Here is an 18,805-nt window from a genome sequence, read left to right as displayed (position 1 = left end):
TCATTTTTTACAACATGCAACTTTTATGACAAAGTAGTCTAATATATAGTAAATTCTTATAAATCAATAAACAAAAGTCCCAATAAGAGGATACAGCAAAAGTTCAAAGGACACAAATATAAAAATTGCAATAGAAAAATTCATTTGGATAATAGATTTGAAAAAATGTTCACTGTCTATTACAGGCTGAATTGTGGTTACGCCAAAATTCATATGTTGAATGCGACAATTTGGAGATAAGTTCTTTGAAGAGGTAATTAAGTTAGAATGGGTTCATTAGGATGGGCTCGAATCCAATAAGACTGGCAATCTTACGTGATGAGATTTGGACACAGACACACACAGAGGGAAGGCCATGTGAAGATGTGGGGAGAAGACGGTCGTCTACAAGCCAAGGAGAGAGGCCTCAGAAGAAACCAACCCTGCAGATGCCTTGGTCTCTGACTTCTGGCCTCCAGAATTGTAAGAAAATAGATTTCTGCTATTTAAGCCGCCCAGTGGTCCTTTGTTGTGGCAGTCCTAGCAAACTGATACACCATCACCGTAATCGAAAGAACACAGCTTAAAGCAGCCATTACAACTCTCAAGTTGTCCAAGAGAAAACAAACAACTATATTATTCACTCTTGATAAAGCGGTCATACACTGCTGAATGACGATTTGAAAATAAGTATTAGAAATCTTAAAAAGTGAATACACTTTGACCCACCAATTATACTTTTGAGAATGAATCACATGGAAATAATCAGTATTATACAAAGATGTTGATTCCAGCCTAGTTTATGCATGTGAAAAATTGTAAATCTCCTAGATAACAAAAATTAAGAGATTAATTTTAGAAATGTTAGCTCCTTAAGCTAGAATATTAAGTAGTCATTACAAATGCTATTCTTGCAGGTGAATTAGACACATGTAAAGTTATTTGTTTGTTTTATGAGTGATTTCAAATATACTAAAAAGTGAAGAGAATAATATAAATACCACTTTGATTTTGAAAATGTTAATATTTTGACATACTTTCTTCTTTTTTTTTAAGAACTAAAATATTACAAATCCAGTTGAATGATCTTTTTTTTTTTCCTTCCCAAAACCCCAGTACCTAGTTGTATATCCTAGTTGTAGGTGCCTCTATTTCTTCTGTGTGGGACGCCGCCACAGTATGGCCTGATGAGAGGTGCATAGGTCCACACTCAAGTGCTGAACTGGCGAACCCCGGGCCGCTGAAGTGGAGTGTGCAAACTTAACCACTCAGCCATGAGGCTGGCAAGTTGAATGATCTTTGTGCCTCTCTTCAATAATATTTTCCTACCACTACCATCCTTATCCCCTGAAAGGTAACTATTCTGAAAAATTAATTTCTCTTAACATTTTATTTTCAAGATCCATTCATTTTGAATCATGTAGTTCTAGCTTATTCCTTCCAATTGTGACATAGTATTCCGTTATAGGAATACACAGTAATATAAATTTGTCTTCTCCTTTAATGATCACTTGGGTTTTTCCAATTTTTTTCCTCTGACATGTACAAGGCTGCAGTGAACATTCTTGTACATTTCTCCTTGGGCACATTTGTGAGGTTTCTCCCAGGTGTATATTGAAGACTTAAGTTGCTGGGACATTGAGAATATGCATCTTAACTTCACTAGACATTCCCTCAATGCTTTCCAAAGTGATGGTATCAGTTTACACTCCCATTGTATATCAGTTACTTTTTGCTGTATAATAAACCATTCCTTAAGTCACTGGCTTAAAAAACAAACAGTTACTATTTCTCATGATTCTTCAGGTTGGTCTGGTGAGCTTGGCTGAGGCTGGATTTTCTAGGATGGCCTTACTCATATGTCTGAGTCCTCATCTATCATGGCTGGGCAGCTGGAAAAGCTGGAGGTCCCACCACGTGGCCTCTCATCAGGCTCCCACTTGTTGACATGGAGGCAGAAAGGCTCCTGGCAGTAAGAAACGACGAGTCCTAATGAACAGAAGCTTTTCAAGCCTCTGCTTTCATCATGTTTGTGAATGTCCCGTTGGCCAAAGCAAGTCACATGGCCAAGCCCAGATTCAAGGAGTGGAGAAATATACCCCACCACTTGACAGGAGGAGTGGCAAAGTTACATTGCATAGGGTCATGCATACAGGAATGAGAGAAATATGGGGCTATTTTTTGCAATCTACTATATGCTGTAAGTGGATAAAAGTTTCTACTTCCCTACATTCTTGACAATACTTAGTGTTATGTGTCTTTAATTTTTTGCTGATCTGGGAAGGATAAAGCGACATCTCATCATTGTTTCCATTTTAATTTGCATTTCTCTAATTATTAGTACATGTACTAATATGTACATATTAGTTGTACATATAATTATTGGCATATAGTATATACACATTATTGGCATAGCACTCACGTTTTAAAATAATATACACACACAGGCACAGAAAAAAGATTAGAAGAACAGATATTGGAATGGTTCAATTTGGGTAGTGGAATTACAGGTTATTTTTATTTTTTCTTATCTGTATTTTTTTTTCAGAAAGATTAGCCCTGAGTTAACTGCTACCAATCTTCCTCTTTTCGCTGAGGATGACTGGCCCTGAGCTAACATCCATGCCCATCTTCTTCTACTTTATATGTGGGATGCCTGCCACAGCATCGCTTGACAAGCGGTGCCATGTCCGCACCCGGGATCCAGGCCGGCGAACCCCAGGCCACTAAACTGGAATGTGCGAACTTAACCTCTGCACCACTGGGCCCTCTCCATTATTTGTATTTTCTAAAATGAATATCTATTACTATGGGAGAGAGGTTAGGAAAGTAAATATACATGTTAAAATATTCTGGTAAAGTCTCCTACTGGGCTAACAGCAACTGGGTGTAGTGCAATTCAGTTTGGAGATTAACCAGCTGGAGTCAGCCTCAAACTCTGCAAATTAAGGACTCAGTACTCCACGAGACTGCCCTTGCTTCAGATGCCAGCCCCAAGTAGGGTTCCCAGGAAACCTAGCAGGATTCTACCTGGGCTTCTGACCTACTGTCTACAGATTTGGGAGTTCCCAGGACCCACTCAGCTTTGACAATTCATTAGATTGACTCATAGAATTAAAGAAAGTGCTATACTTATGATTATAGTTTTATTATAGAGGATACACAGGGGATGAGGTCTGGGAGAGAACAGAGAGCTTCCTTGATCTCTCCTTGTAGAATCAAGGCATATCACCCTCTCCACACAGCAAGGTGTTCACCAACCAGGAAGCTCCAATGACCTTCTGTGTCCCAGAATTTTTAGTGGGGTTTCATTATGGAGGCATGACTGGTTTAATCATTAGCCACATAATTGAACTCAATCTGTAGCCCCTCTTGCCACCCTGGAGGTCAGGAGGTTGGGCTGATGTCAAAGTCTCAACCCTCTCATCAAGTGTTGGTCTTTCTTTCTTTTTTTTTTTTTTTACTTGAAGTATAGTTGGCTTACAATATTATATTGTTTCAGGTGTACAACATAGAGATTCAACATTTATATACATTACAGTAAGTCTAGTTACTGTCTGTCACCAAACAAAGTTATTACAATATTATTGACTATAGTCTTTATGCCGTATATTACATCCCTGTGATTTATATATTTCATAACTGGAAGCTTGTACCTCTTAATCCCTTTCACCTATTTCCCCCATCCTACCTCCCTCCCTCTGGTGACCACCAGTTTGTTTTCTGTATCTATGAGTCTGTTTCTGTTTTATTTTATTTATTTATTTATTTTGTTTCTCTTTTATTATGTTTGTTCATTTGTTTTGTTTTTTAGACTCCACACATAAGTGAAGTCATATGGTATTTGTCTTTCTCTCTCTGACTTTTTTCACTTAGCATAATATCCTCTAGGTCCATCCATGTTGTTGCAAATGGCAAGATTTCATTCTCTATCATGGCTGAGCAATATTCCATTATACATATTCCACATCTTCTTTATCCATGCATCTATCAGTGGGCACTTAGTTTGCTTCCATATCTTAGCTATTGTAAATAGTGCTGCAATGAACATAGGGATGCATATATCTTTTTCAATTAATGTTTTCATTTTCCTTGGATAAAGAAAGCATTCCACTTTGGAATTGCTGGATCATATGGTAGTTCTATTTTTAATTTTTTGAGGACCCCATACTGTTTTCCATAGGGGCTGCACCAATTTACATTCCCACCAACAGTGCACGAGGGTTCTCTTCTCCACATCCTCACCAGAACTTGTTATTTCTTGTCTTTTTGATAAAAAACATTCTGACAGGTGTGAGGTGATACCCTATTGTGATTTTGATTTGCATTTCTCTAACGATTAGTGATGTTGAGCATCTTGTCATGTGTCTGTTGGCCATCTGTATATCTTCTTTGGAAAAATGTCTATTCAAGTCCTCTGCCCTTTTTTTAATCAGATTGTTTTTTTGATACTGCATTGTATGAGTTCTTTACATATTTTGGATATTAACCCCTTATCAAGTTCTTTATTATGCAACATAAATATATTACATCAGTTTAAAAAATATGTGGGCAATTAAAATTAAAACTATCTAGTGAAATCACTGGCGATTGAATTTTAAAATGTTTAGCATCTAGTTTAATATTACCGTTCATGTACCAGATGGGTTGCTCTGTGATGGATTTGAAACAACACAGGATTCTGGCCCTTCCATTTTCTAGTGGCAGTGACTCTTTCTTTCTTTTTTTTTTTTTTTTTTTTGAGGACTATTAGCCCTCAGCTAACATCTGCTGCCAATCCTCCTCTTTTTGCTGAGGAAGACTGGCCCTGAGCTAACATCCATGCCCATCTTCCTCTGCTTTACACATGGGACACCTACCACAGCATGGCTTTTGCCAAGCGGGGCCATATCTGCAGTGGTGAACCCCGGGCTGCCGAGAAGCAGAACGTGTGAACTTAACCGATGCGCCACCAGCCCGGCCTCATGGCTGTGACTCTTAAGTAGGTCTCCATTTTCCAGTCCTTCAGGAAATCTCCTTACATTCTTTCATTGTTGTGAAGTGCCACTGAACTCAGACCTGTGAAAGAAATTTGTAAAATGCAAAGTAATATAAAAATAATCATCTGATTATCCTCGACAACAACTGTGATGTCAGAGATAAGCTGGGCTAGAAGGAGTTGCCTGAGCCATAGGTCAGGGTTCATGTTCATGACTCACTGGTTCCCAGTTCAGCCCTTAGAAAACTACATTAGCCAGCTCGGGCTGCCACAACAAGGTACTACAGACTAGGTGACTGAAACAACAGAAATTTGTTTCCTCACAGTCTGAAAGCCAGAGGTCCAGGACGGAGGCGCCAGCAGGGCTGGTTTCTGGTAAGACCTCTCTTTCCAGTTTGTGGACGGCTGCCTTCTTGCTGTGTCCTCACACAGCCTCTCCTCTGTGCGTGGACAGAGAAAGAGCTTTGCAGCCTCTTCCTCTTCTTCTGAGGACACTGGTCCTATCAGATTAGGGCCCCAACCTCCTGACATCATTTAACCTTAACTGTCTTTTTAAAGGCACTATCTCCAAATATAGTCACTGTGGGGGTTTGGGCTTCAACATGTGGATTTGGGGGGACTCAATTCAGTGCATAATAAAAACTGGAATCATGAGCGGGAGGGAGTTCCTGAGATCAGGGTTTTCACACAGAGGAGGGTCTTAAGTTTGTCTATAAATTTAACCCCTATATTGCTGCCTTTAGTAATAAGAATGGCAGTGTTAATCGGTAGTTCCCATACCTTGTAAAAAGACATCTGTAAAACGAATTAAGACAGGCTTCCCCAAAGGGTGCTCTGAGGAACATCCCTTGCACAAGCGATAGAAAGGTTGAGACAGTCCCACCTTTCCCCACTTAGAAAATGTCGCAATGCACAATAGCATATTAAAGATTGAAGAGTTCATTCCTTTACTTAAATAATATTTATTGGGTGTTCACTATTTTCCAGGCACTATGCTATACTGTGAATAAGACAGGGAGTGAGAGCAGGGACCTAACCTAGTGTAGGATGTTAAAGCAATAGGTTGGTTTGGGTTTTTTTTTTCATTATCAATTTTTTCCCAGTTTTATTGAGATATAATCAACATGTAACATTGCTTAAGTCTAGGGTGTACAACATAATGATTTCATGTATGTATATAATGCGAAATGATCGCCACAGTAAGTTTAGATAACATCTATCACCTCACATAGTTATAAGTTTTTTCCTTGTGATGAGAACTTTTAAGATGTACTCTCTTAGGGGCTGGCCCCGTGGCCAAGTGGTTAAGTTCGCGTGCTCCGCTGCAGGCGGTCTGCTGGGTGCGGACATGGCACTGCTCATCAAACCACGCTGAGGCAGCGTCCCACATACCACAACTAGAAGGACCCACAACAAAGAATATACAACTATGTACCGGGGGGCTTTGGGGAGAAAAAGGAAAAAAATAAAATCTTAAAAAAAAAAAAAAAGATTTACTCTCTTAGCAACTTTCAAAGGCAATAGGTTGTTGAATGCTGGCTTCCTCAAAATGCCACCAAAATAACCCCTGGAGAAGGCTGGGCTTAGTTCAGTGCTTGTTGAGGTGAGGGATAGACTCTTAGTTTCTCGGAAGGATGAGGGCAAAGGCAGGATATTTATGAGGTTTTGGGGTCTGGATTAAGGTGGCTATTTCAATGCAGAGCTTGATTAGAATTGGGCAAGTTTGTGACATCATAGTTTACGACTGGTGAGCACAGCAAGGAGAGTTTCCAGGCAAGTCTCGAAGAGTAAACAATGTTCGACACTAATCTATTTTCCTGGGAAAGTATATTTACTTTAATGAGAGTAAATTGAGTTAGTCTAGTATTCAGATTAATGGATTTTCAGGAAGTTCCTAGAACATACAATAGAATTATTTGCCATTTCATCTTTCTGGGTAAGAAGTTCCTGGAATAGGAAAGTCAGATAAATATAGACAGTAAGCTGTGCATGTGTAGACAGTAAGTTATTTCGATTTCTCAAAAGAAACTTCTTTTAATTTAGTATTCTCCCAACTCATTTGACTATAACTCTTTTTTTCTCATAAAACCTATTAAATTTTCAAAGAACGGACCAGGATAAATGCTAGACTAGGAAGTAATTTCTAGGGGAGTGCTGTGAACCAGTCCTTCTCAAAGAGTGGTCCCCAGACCAGGAGCAATAGCATCTCTGGGGAACGTGTTAGAAATGGGTCCTACCTACTAAATCTGAAACTCTGGGGGTGGGGTCAAGAATCTGTGTGTTTACCCACCCTCCTGGTAACTCTGATGCATGACAAAGTTTGAGAACGGATGCTGAAAGCCTTCTCACAACTCTAACTTCTCTCTCCTCTTTTATTTTTCTGCCCAGTGCAGAACTGAGACATGCGGGTGCCTAGGCAGGCTATACCTGGTGTTCCTTCAAGGAAATAGTCTTTAAATATTTGTCTGCAGGGCTGGGCAGTAGTTAAGTGGTTAAGTAGTTAAGTTAAGTAGTTAAGTTAAGTAGCCAAGTCGTTAAGTTCACACACTCAGCTTCGGAGGCCTGGGGTTTCCCAGTTCGGATCCTGAGCGTGAATCTAGCACTGCTCGTCAAGCCATGCCGAGGCGGGGTCCCACACAGCACATCTAGAAGGACCTACAACTATGTACTGGAGGGCTTTGGGGAGAAGAAGAAAAAATATACATATATTTGTCTACATTTACTTAATGGAGTGGGGGGCAAACCAATTTTTTATAAAAGCTGCATGCCCCTTTCTTTATAATATGATTCAAACTCTGATGTTCTTTCCTCTTATTTGAGCTCTTTGAAAACTGTACTCTCCTTGCACCAGGATCAGTGCATTAGTGAGGAATATAAAATTTACTCAAGATTTTAGAGGGGCTCTGGAGGAGAGGGGCTGGATAGCATGGTATCAGGATTTTGCTTTTAAAAGAATAAATTCCTCCCCGCTCCTCCCACTCTGGCCCTGATAACTCCTCTCCCAAACCTGTCTTCTTCACTCGGCAGCTCTAGGGCCAACTTTCTCTTCCTGCTCCTGACACCTCACCTTCTCTCTGACCTTTTTTTCTGACAGCCATTCAGTTCAATGCCCACAAAAATTTTAAAAGTCTTTACCTCCGCTACTAGCTAATACCACTTTCAAGGAAATTGAAGGAATGCTATTGAGGCTGAAGACTTTGCCTTGTGAACAAAAGCCTCACCCGCTCCCAGGCTCCCCCAGTGCTGGGCTGGTGAGGGTGATGTCAATTTGCATGTCTCCATCTTGGCAGATAGGAAACCTGAGTTACAGTGGTATCACGTTTCCAATTTGTTCTGGTCAGATTGCAGGGTCCCTTTTAGACTGATGATCCACCCTGACGGAGCCCCCCTTAGTGTGGCTTGGGTCCTGCACCCCACTGTTCTGCCTCCCTCCTGGTGGTTATAGGGAGCAAAGCCGGACAGGGAGAATGAAGGCCATGCCCACAGGGCATTATTGAGGGACTTCGTGTAGGAAGTGGCACATCTGAAAGAGGCCTGTTGTAGCTACCTAGGAGCAGTGGTCTCAGGTTTCAGACTTCATTACACATTAGAATAATCTGAGGAGCTTTTAAAAATGCCAACACCCAGGCCATATTCCACACCAGTTAAATCAGCATCCTTCGTGCAGACCCCAGGAGCCAGTATTTTTTAAAGTTCCCTAAGTAATTCCAACGTGTGGCAAGTTTGAGAACCACTGGACTAAACAGTGTGCAAAATCACACGCAATGCTGAGACGTTATAACCATTTTGTTCAAAGTACATCAGATAACTACATGAGTTCAATTTGCATCACACCCTACCTCACCGATGGGAAATTTGAGACACAAAAGGAAAATGTGACTCAGTAAGAAAGGCCACAGATGAACTGTTGAAGGGCGTATACATGTTGTCACCTTCTCCCAGACACTGTTCCCCTTAAGGCACACAAGATGGCAACTGCTGTGTTATTCTTTGAGGTTCCTGGGACCAAAAGGAGTTTGGAAAATCTTAATGGGTGAGGCAGTCTGAATGGAATCATCATGTAGTAATTTCTGAATTAAGATTTTATATCTGAGAAGCCTGAAACCTGAAGAGTAAAGTGATCATGATTTTTTTAAAAAATTAATAATAGTTTTGGTTTTAATAATAAAATCTGACTAAAAGCTGTGAGAAATGCTCACATGTGGTCAGAATCAACCTCAAAATAGTTTTAGCTTGTTCTACAGCACTTCACACCGTGTGATTCCGGACATACTTCTGTTCACCAGCTCTGGCTCAAAATAAATGTCAAAAAATTCAGACCAAAGGCACTGTCAGGCCACAGAACCCATATCCTGGGGGTTACAGAATGTTTAAATTACAATGGGTAAAAAATGAAAGAAAAAGAGTTGCTAGGGATACAGATACAGTTTCTATTTTAAAAATTAATGCTTTCAGTTTAATTTCGTATTTTTAATTAACCTTTTTTCTGATTGAGTGCTGAAGTTGTAAATTATTAATCCCATTATTACCAGTCGTTGAATCAGTCTAAAGAGGAGCATAGACTAATTGAACAGACCTGTATTTTGGCTGCTTCTGTGACTTTCCTATTTTGCTTTCCACAGGTGAACAATTTCTGCACTGGGATGGGCAGGACAGAAGACACTTGCTGGAAAGAAGAAGCCATTTCGTTGGGGATTATCAGAGTGGAAGCCTCCTGTCTATATCACTGAAGACCTGTGTCACCTGCAGATTGTATACAATATCCGACAACTAAATGAATGGAACGTCAAAATGCCCCTAAGGACTTTGTCACAGAAGAGTTTCCCCACCAGGCTGTGGTTGAGGACTGAACTTCTTCCAAAGTAGATTTAACTTTTGGAATAAAACGCCATCCCCATCGTGACAGATCTTATGAGTTCCCCACTCAATATCCACTCCCCCTTTTCCTTGCTAACCTAGGATTGCCAGATAAAGCACAGGATGCCCAGTTAAATTTGAGTTTCAAATAAACAGTGGACAATTTTTGGTATAAATGTGTCTCAAATATTACATACTTATACCAAAAAAGAGCATTCACCGTTTGTCCAAAAATCAAATTTAACTAGGTGTCCTGTGTATTTATTTATGAAGCTTGGCACCCCTATGCTAACTAAATGGAAATTCTGTTTGCAGCAGCAATATGCCCATCTGCAGACATTGGATCAGGAGGGATCTAAATCAATCATGGTCATACAGTCCCTCATTTTCCCAGACTTTCTTGCAGCTAAGAGTGTCCATGTGACAAGTTCTGGCCATTGAGACACTAAGGGAAGTCTGTGCGTGTGTGTGGGGTGCGGTTTGAAAAGATTTTTTTTTCTGGCAAAAGAGACATAATGAGCGGTGCTATCTTTGCCCTGTCCCTCCTCCTTACTAGAATGGGGGTGTGACGCTGGGCTGCAGCCCCCCTGGTTGTAAGGGTAAGCAAAGACAGCTGCAGGGACGCTGGTGCTGACCTTACTAAGTCCTCGAGCCGAGGCCGGCAGCTGCTACCCCCAGAAGTCTTGTTTGTAAGAAAGATAAACCGTTAGTTGTATAAACCACATGGGTTTTCTGTGACTTGCAGCTGAAAAAACTCCTCTCAAAAAAGGCAAATGCTTGGGGGCCAGCCCCGTGGCTGAGTGGTTGAGTTTGCACGTTGGGCTTTGGCAGCCCAGGGTTTCATCCGCTCGGATCCTGGGCGCGGACGTGGCACCGCTCATCATGCCATGCTGAGGCAGCGTCCTACATGCCACAACTAGAAGGACCCACAGCTAGAATACACAACTATGTACTGGGGGCCTTTGGGGAGAAAAAGGAAAAATAAAATCTTTAAAAAAAAAAAAAGGTAAATGCCGTTGGAGAGGAAACCTTATTATTCATATCTTGACCTGAAGTCATTTACTGGCATCTTGTCCACTGAGAACTAGCCGAGAGGGGGTTTTGACTGAGTGACCACTGAGAAGTGCCATAGATCCAGAGCAGGAGGCGCTGTGCAGAGAAGGCCGTGGAGGGGATCCTGCCCTGGCAAGAGAGTCTTCATCACAGAGCTGCCACCTCTTAGTGACATCTATCTGCCAGGCTCTTGCTTGATTTGGGTGGAGCTGGGACTCCTGAGGAATTCCCATAGATTCTTGCCTGTGATGAGAGGGATAATGGCCTGTCCCCAAAGATGCCCACATCCGAGTCCCTGGAGCCTGTTAATATATTACATTACATGGCCAACGGGAACTCAGGTAGCAGATGGAGTTAAGGTTGCTAATCAGCCAACTTGAAGATTATCCTCCATCATCTGCCTTGGCCCAAAGACATCACAAGGACCTTAAAAGCAGAAGATGGAGGCGGAAGAGGGAGACAGAGAGTCAGAAGGAGACGAGAAGATGGAAGCGGAGGTGAGAGTGATTTGCTGTGAGAAGGACTCGACTGACCACTGCTGGCTTTGAGGATGGAGGAAGGGGCCACAAGCCAAGGAATGTGGGCAGCTCTAGAAGCCGGAAAAGGCAAGGAAATGGATTCTCCCCTGGAGCCTTTAGAGAGGAATGCAGCCCTGCCGATGCCTTGATTTTAGCCCAGTGAGTTCTGCATCAGACTTTTGACCTCCAGAACTGTAAGATAATAAACTTGTATGGTTTTTTTGGGAGGGGGTTCTCTTTTTTTTTAAGGAAGATTAGCCCTGAGGGAACTGCTGCCAATCCTCTTCTTTTTGCTGAGGAAGACTGGCCCTGAGCTAACATTTGTGCCCATCTTTCTCTACTTTATATGTGGGACGCCTACCACAGCATGGTGTGCCAAGTGGTGCCATGTCTGCACCCAGGATCTGAACCAGCGAAGTGGAATGTTCGCACTTAACCACTGCACCACCAGGCCGGGCCCCGTTTTTTTTTTAAAGATTTTATTTTTCCTTCTTCTCTCTAAAGCCCCCCGGTACATAATTGTATATATTTTTAGTTGTGGGTCCTTCTAGTTGTGGCGTGCTGCCTCAGCAGGGCCTGACACGCAGTGCCATGTCCGCACCTAGGATCTGAACCTGCGAAACCCTGGACCACTGAAGCAGAGTGAGCAAACTTAACCACTCGGCCATGGGGCCAGCCCCTAAATTTGTGCTGTTTAAAGTCATTCTGTTTGTGGTGAGTATAATGTGTTCATTCACCCGTTTGTTCCCTTATCATTCGTCAAATATTATTGAGCTCCTACTGTGAGTCAAGCACTTTATAGATGTTGGGCATATACCATGAACAAACCAATTTAAAACAGGGGCTGGGGCCCGGCCCTGTGGTGCAACAGTTAAGTTTGCACATTCCACTTCAGTGGCCCAAGGTTCACTGGTTCAGATCCCAGGTGCAGACATGGCATCGCTTGGTAAGCCATGCTGTGGCAGGTGTCCCACATATAAAAAGTAGAGGAAGATGGGCACAGATGATAGCTCAGGGCCAGTCTTCCTCAGCAAAAAGAGGAGGATTGGCAGCAAATGTTAGCTCAGGGCTAATCTTCCTCACAAAAAGACAAAACAAAACAGAGGCTGGCGTGGTGGCGTAGCTCATGCTCTGCTTCCAAGGCCCGGGGTTCACGGGTTTGGATTCCAGATGTGGACCTAGCACTGCCTATCAAGTCATGCTGTGGCAGGCATCCCACACATAAAATAGAGGAAGATGGGCATAGATATTAGCTCAGGGCCAAGCTTCCTCAAAAAACAAAAACAAAAACAAAAAAATTTAAAACAACCTCTGCAACCAATTGGTCTCCACTGTGTGAGAGAGAGAGGCAAGACAGGGGTGACCTGAAGAGTTTTTGGCCTGAGCAGCTGGATGGATGGAGTTATGAATGACAGAGGGAGAGGAGGAGGAAGAAGAGGCTGTGGGAGGAGATTGGGGCTGCGTATTGGGCATGCTTAAGATGCTGATTGAACCTCCAAGCGGAGATGTCAACTAAGCAGTGAGAAATATGAAACTGGAGTTCAGAGGAGAGGTCCGGACTGGAAACAAAAAATGAGGGAGATGTTAAATATAGCTGTTTTTAGCAGCGTGAGGCTGGATGAGGTCCCCAGGAAGGACTGTAGAGAGAACAGAGAGGAGATCTGAGTTCTGAGTCTGAGCCTTTGCAGGGCGAAGAGGCTGGAAGATAAGGCGGAACCACCAGGCTTAGAAGGACAGCAGAAAAAACAGAGGGTTCAGTGCTCAGTTTGAAAGTGTTTCAAGAAGAAAAGAATGAATATTTGTCTGAAATGCTGCTGAGATGACAAGCAAGATGAGTCCACATAAATGCCTAACAGGTGTAGTAACGTGGAGCTGAATTTGACAAGAGCAGTTTCCCTGGAGACTTTACTTCCACTGGAGTAGACACTTCCTTAGAGAGGGTTTAACAGAATCTGGAGACAGCAGACACAAACAACCAGATCCTTCCTGAAACTCACTTTGCTGTGCTCACGCGAAGGCTCATGCCCCCTGGGAGCCCCTGCGCTGTCTGGAGATCCCAGCCAGCAGCCTGCTGAGTGCAGGGCGCAGGCCTGGCGGCAGCTCCTTCCTACCAGCTCAGTGCCAGGAGATGCTGTGGGGCCGCTTTCTGTACAGCGGGGTCAGAAACTAAGGCAAACGACGGCCACGCCCGTTCATTTCTGTGTGGTCTGTGGCTAATGTCACCCTCCAGGGGCAGAGGTAAGTAGTGTGATGGAGACCGTAAAGCCCACAATGCTTAAAATATTTACCATGTGGCCCTTTTCAGAAAAGGGTTGCCAAACTTTGCTGTAAAATAGACAGAGAGAATGAATTAGGGCAGTGGCTACAGGAGGAAGGGGCTCAAGAAAAAGGTTTTTAAAGAAGGGAGAAGGACCATTTTTGCATGCTGCTAAGACAGACACAATAGAGAGAATAAAAATTCATGTTGCAGAAGAGAGAATTGCTGGGTGATGTTCTTGGCTGAGACAGAAGGGTGGGCGTCAAGGGCCCAGGAGGAAGAGTTGGCCTTGCGAGGAGTAGAGACATATGTCTGTTATTACTATTCTGTGAAAAGATGTGCAACCTCACACATGAGAGAAGTGTGAAAGTTACACCACGTATTTCAGTTTTTACCTATGAAAATTGGCAGAGGTAAGAACTCTGATATTTGCTCTGCTGGCGAGTATGTGGGAAACAGACAGCCACATGTTGTGGGTGAGAGTGGACGTTGGTGCACCTTCCATATGGGAGGCACATCGTGAGGAAGCCTAAGCCTGCACCTTCTCAGGGCATCGTCCGCCCAGGAAACTGACCAGGTGAAACTGACCTTCAATCACCCTTGCAGTGATTACTCAGGAATGAGCTGGGTTATTAGCAGTTCCCTTCGGTGGTCAGGCACACAGCTGGGGTCTCCAGAACATGCAGAGGGTCTGAGAGGGCGCGAACCCTCTTGTGAGTGTAGCAAAGGACATTTTTTGAAGACCTGATAGGATCCTCACCCCAGCACCAGGGTCCAGGGAAGTTTACCCTTCTGGCAGAGATGGTGGCTGAATCTCCAGCTCTGGGAGGTCTTCTTAGAGTTTAAAGTCTTGTATCTTTTACCTTCATTTAAGGAACTTATTTCCTTTGCCTGTGTCTATAGCATCTTTTGCCAATCACCTTTGCCCTTGAAGGAACCTATTACCAAGCCTGATTCATTTTGCCCATCTCATGAAAAGCAAATCACTGAGATAATGAGGTTGCAGCAGAGAAAGGGTTTATTCACAAGGCAGCCAAGCAAGCAGATGGGAGAAATTTCACATCTACTTCCCCAAAAATGGGGATTAGGGATTTTTATGGGCTAAAGGGAGTGGGGCGGCCTGAAGTATGATTGGAGGTAAAGAGAAGAGAGGTAATTGATGATCTGGACAAGCATAGTCAAACTTCATGGCTCTTCATAGGACACATGTTCACAACATGGTGGCATTAGCATGGACTGAGGGTGGAGTTGTCAGCTCCCTGATGTCAAGTCACTTACTGGACATCTGCACAGGCCCAGTTGATGAGTCAGTGGTCTTTTTTTTTTTTTTTTTTTGAGGAAGATTAGCCCTGAGCTAACATTTGCTGCCAATCCTCCTCTTTTTGCTGAGGAAGACTGGCCCTGAGCTAACATCCATGCCCATCTTCCTCTACTTTCTATGTGGGACGCCTGCCACAGCATGGCTTGACAAGCAGTGCCATGTCTGCACCCAGGATCCAAACCAGTGAACCCCAGGCTGCTGAAGAGGAACGTGTGCACTTAACCAATGCGCCACGGGGCCGGCCCCTTCCTCTACTTTTTTATACATGGGATGCCTGCCACAGCATGGCTTGACAAGCGGTGAGTAAGTCCACACCTAGGATCTGAACCGATGAACTGTGGGCCACCAAAGCAGAACGTGTGAACTTAACTGCTGTGCCACTGGGCTGGCCCCTGATTCAGTGGGCTTAACCGACCTGAACAAGGACAAGAAGACTCTCAGCTCCTGAAAGACTTAATCATCCATTACCATGGTAACCTAAGCCTCAACGATGTTATCCGTAGGGTGGGTTTTAGTAAGCGTTATCTAACTACTTTTGCAAACAGACAACTAACAGTACAGTTAAAGCAAGTTGTGCCCGGTTTCAAAACCACACAGAGGCCAATACCAATCAACCTTGGTACATACAAATGTATACACATTTTGACCAAGCGATATCACTTCTGGCAATTTATTCTACACATCTATTTCATACATGTATGAGGATATTCATTGGAACATTGTTTGCAATAGCAAAAGACTGGAAACAACCTAAATGCCCATTAAGGATCTGTTTAAATATCATGGTACATCCCCTCTGCTGTGCACACATTGAAAAAAACAAAGAGGCTTTCTATAAACCAGTGGGGAGTTATTTCCAAAATACGTTAAGTGAAAAACAGCAAGGCAAAGAACAGATGTGCTGGATAGATATTGCTAAATTGCCTCTGTGTGGTTCAGGGTGAAGGTGACTGGTGGAGTTATCATCAGAGGCAGGCAAAGGATACACATTCTTTTAACGTCCAGAACATCTCTGGAAAGATACTAGGGAAAAAAAGACAAACCAACTCCCAAAAAAACTTTCACCAGGGGTTGTCTCTGAAGGAAAAGCGGAGTTGTGGAGGCTATACCCTTTTATATATTTTGAATTCTGTATCTGTGCATGAATGACAATCAAAAAAAGAATACATTGAAAAAATAATACATTTCTTGACAGGAAAAAAATTATGAGAGCCCTTATAAGTTTTTAAGCAGGAGAGAAACATAACGGGATCAAAACTATGTTTTAAGATTAATCAGGTAAGAATTGTTATACATCAAGTTAACTGACAGAGAAGAATTACAATGGAGATTGTCAAATTGTGATGCATTCCATGCTTGAGGTGTTAATGGGTCTAGACTAGAGTGGAAGCAAAAGAAAGGAGCCTGAGACCAGACCACCTGGCAGAAGTTACAGAGACCTGTTCAGCTGAACGTGAGAAAGAAGAATCTACAGCTTAGAGCTGCTGGTGGTGGAATAGAGAGGTAGACATCCCCATCATGGACGGTCTTCCTACAAAAGCTGGACACCCATATCATAACGATGCTGTGAGCATAAAGCAAGTCTTCATCAATGACTGGGTCAGAGCGGGTAGTGTCTGAGATCTCTGCCAACCCTGAAATCTTGCGACTTTATGACAGCCTGAGGGATGTCCTAAATTTGAGGACAGAGGAGGTAGGAATCAGATGAGTGACAAAGTTTAGAGGAAGGCAGGAAATTTGTCAACTTCAAAGAATGAGGGTAGGAAACAAGGATTAAGAAGGAAACAGTGTTGTATGTTGCAGAGAAATTGTCAAATCCATTGGATTTGACAGAAGGATGGAGTTATATGAAGTCTTCACTGAACTGAGTTATTGCAGGCTTTGAGTAGTTTGTTTGTTTTAAAGATTTAATTTTTCCTTTTTCTCCCAAAGCCCCCTGGTACATAGTTGTGTATTTTTAGTTGTGGGTCCTTCTAGTTGTGGCACGTGGGATGCCTCCTCAGCATGGCTTGATGAGCAGAGTCATGTCTGTGCCCAGGATTCAACCTGGTGAAACCCTGGGTGGCTGAAGCAGAGAGCGCAAACTTAACCACTTGGCCACAGGTCCCGCCCCTAAGAGTAGTCTTAATAGTTTGTAGGTGGAAGTTTGAGTGATGAGAAGTAAATGATTAAAGTGGACACCATAGGAAAAGAATTTGAAAATAGAGTGGTTAATAGAAAGGATAGCAAAGACTCCAATTACACAGACATTATGCAGCTTCTAGGTGGTCCCACAGCCGACTGATGCTTTGTTCATTTTCTCAGCCTTTTTTCTCTCTGTGATTAATTTTCTATTACTGTCATAGTTTCTATTGCTGTGTCTTCAAGTACACTAATCTTTTCTTCTTCCCTCTCTAATCTGCTGTTAATCTCAGCTATCTTTTTTTATATCAGATGGTGTATTTTTGATCTCTAGAAGCCCAATTTTAGATCATCCATGTTACTACTTAACATGCTCAATCTTTCTTCTGCCTTCTTGAGCATGTGGAATACAGTTATAACAACTGTTTTAATGTCCTATCATCATTTTAAAAGATCTATTGTTATTGATTGTCCGCCCCCCCTTTATTATGGGTCATATCTTCCAGCTTCTCTGCATGCCTGGGAAATTTTGATTGGATGCCAGACATTGTGAACTTTGCCCTGCTGGGTGCTGGTTATATTTTATTTCTATAAATATTCTTGACCTTTTTTGGGACCCAGGTAAGTGACTTGGAATAGTTGGATCCTTTTGAAGTGTGCTTGTGAGCTTTGCTATTCGGACCAGGGATGGTTTTGCCCACTACTGTGTGCTTCATCTGATGTGTCTCCAATTACAAGGCTGGTGGGAACAGGCACTGTTCTCAGCTCTTCGTGAACTGTGGCATTGTTCCCTCTGCTCCTTCCAGGTGGTACTTTCCCGGCCTCGAGCAGTTTCCTCATAAACACCATTCTCAGCTGAAGATTGAAGAGCTCCCTTTGCAGATGTTTGGAGCTCTCTCCCCATGTTGTTCCCTCCTTTCTAGTATTTTGCCCTGCAGAGTCGAGCTACGTTGGCCTCGCTGGCCTCCCACTCTGGTTCTGTATCTCAGGAAGGCTGCTGAGCTCTGCCTGAGTTGCTCCGAGGGTCAGCCTGGAAACGTTCTCCAGGGCAATCACAGGACTCGCCTCATTTGCTTCCCATTTTTCAGAGATCACTGCCCTGTGCTGCCTGATGTCTAAGTTCTGAAAACCACTATTTCAGAAATAATTTTAACGTATTTTGTATGATTGCTCGTTTGTTTCAGATGGGGAAGTATTAAAACACAAAATTCAACAGAGTAAATTTTAAAGATCTTATTGGCTTTAGTCAACGATTCGTGAATTGGGCAGGATCCAATCCAGCAGATAGAAAGGAGCTCCGAGGAGCTGGACAAAATGAAAGACTTTTATAGGCAGAAAGGAGAGGAAACAGGGAAGTTATACAAGACGGGAGATGGTTATCGCAAAGTCACCTTCCTTTAGGGGATGGCAGGGGTCTATCAGGCAGATTACCTAACTAACGCCGATCAGGCGATTCCTGATTGACTGGTTTCAGCTTCCATTTCTGGGAGAGCCGAAACCATAATTAAGTCTTGGTTTGGTCACGTGGAGCTTAGCATAAGCAACTCTATTTGGGGTCTGTTGTATTGTTTTCAACAAAAGGAAATCTGATCCATGTTACTCTCTCTTGACAGGAAATGGAAATCTATCAAGCTCCTTACTTTAGATAACCCTGGCTGAGTATAGTGGATTTTCCTGTGGTACAAATTAATTATATTACTTCAACATCTAATGGATATAAA

Source organism: Equus caballus, chromosome 23 (assembly GCF_041296265.1).
Source record: "Equus caballus isolate H_3958 breed thoroughbred chromosome 23, TB-T2T, whole genome shotgun sequence".
NCBI lineage: Eukaryota > Metazoa > Chordata > Mammalia > Perissodactyla > Equidae > Equus > Equus caballus.
Note: the sequence above shows the minus strand (reverse complement) of the source record.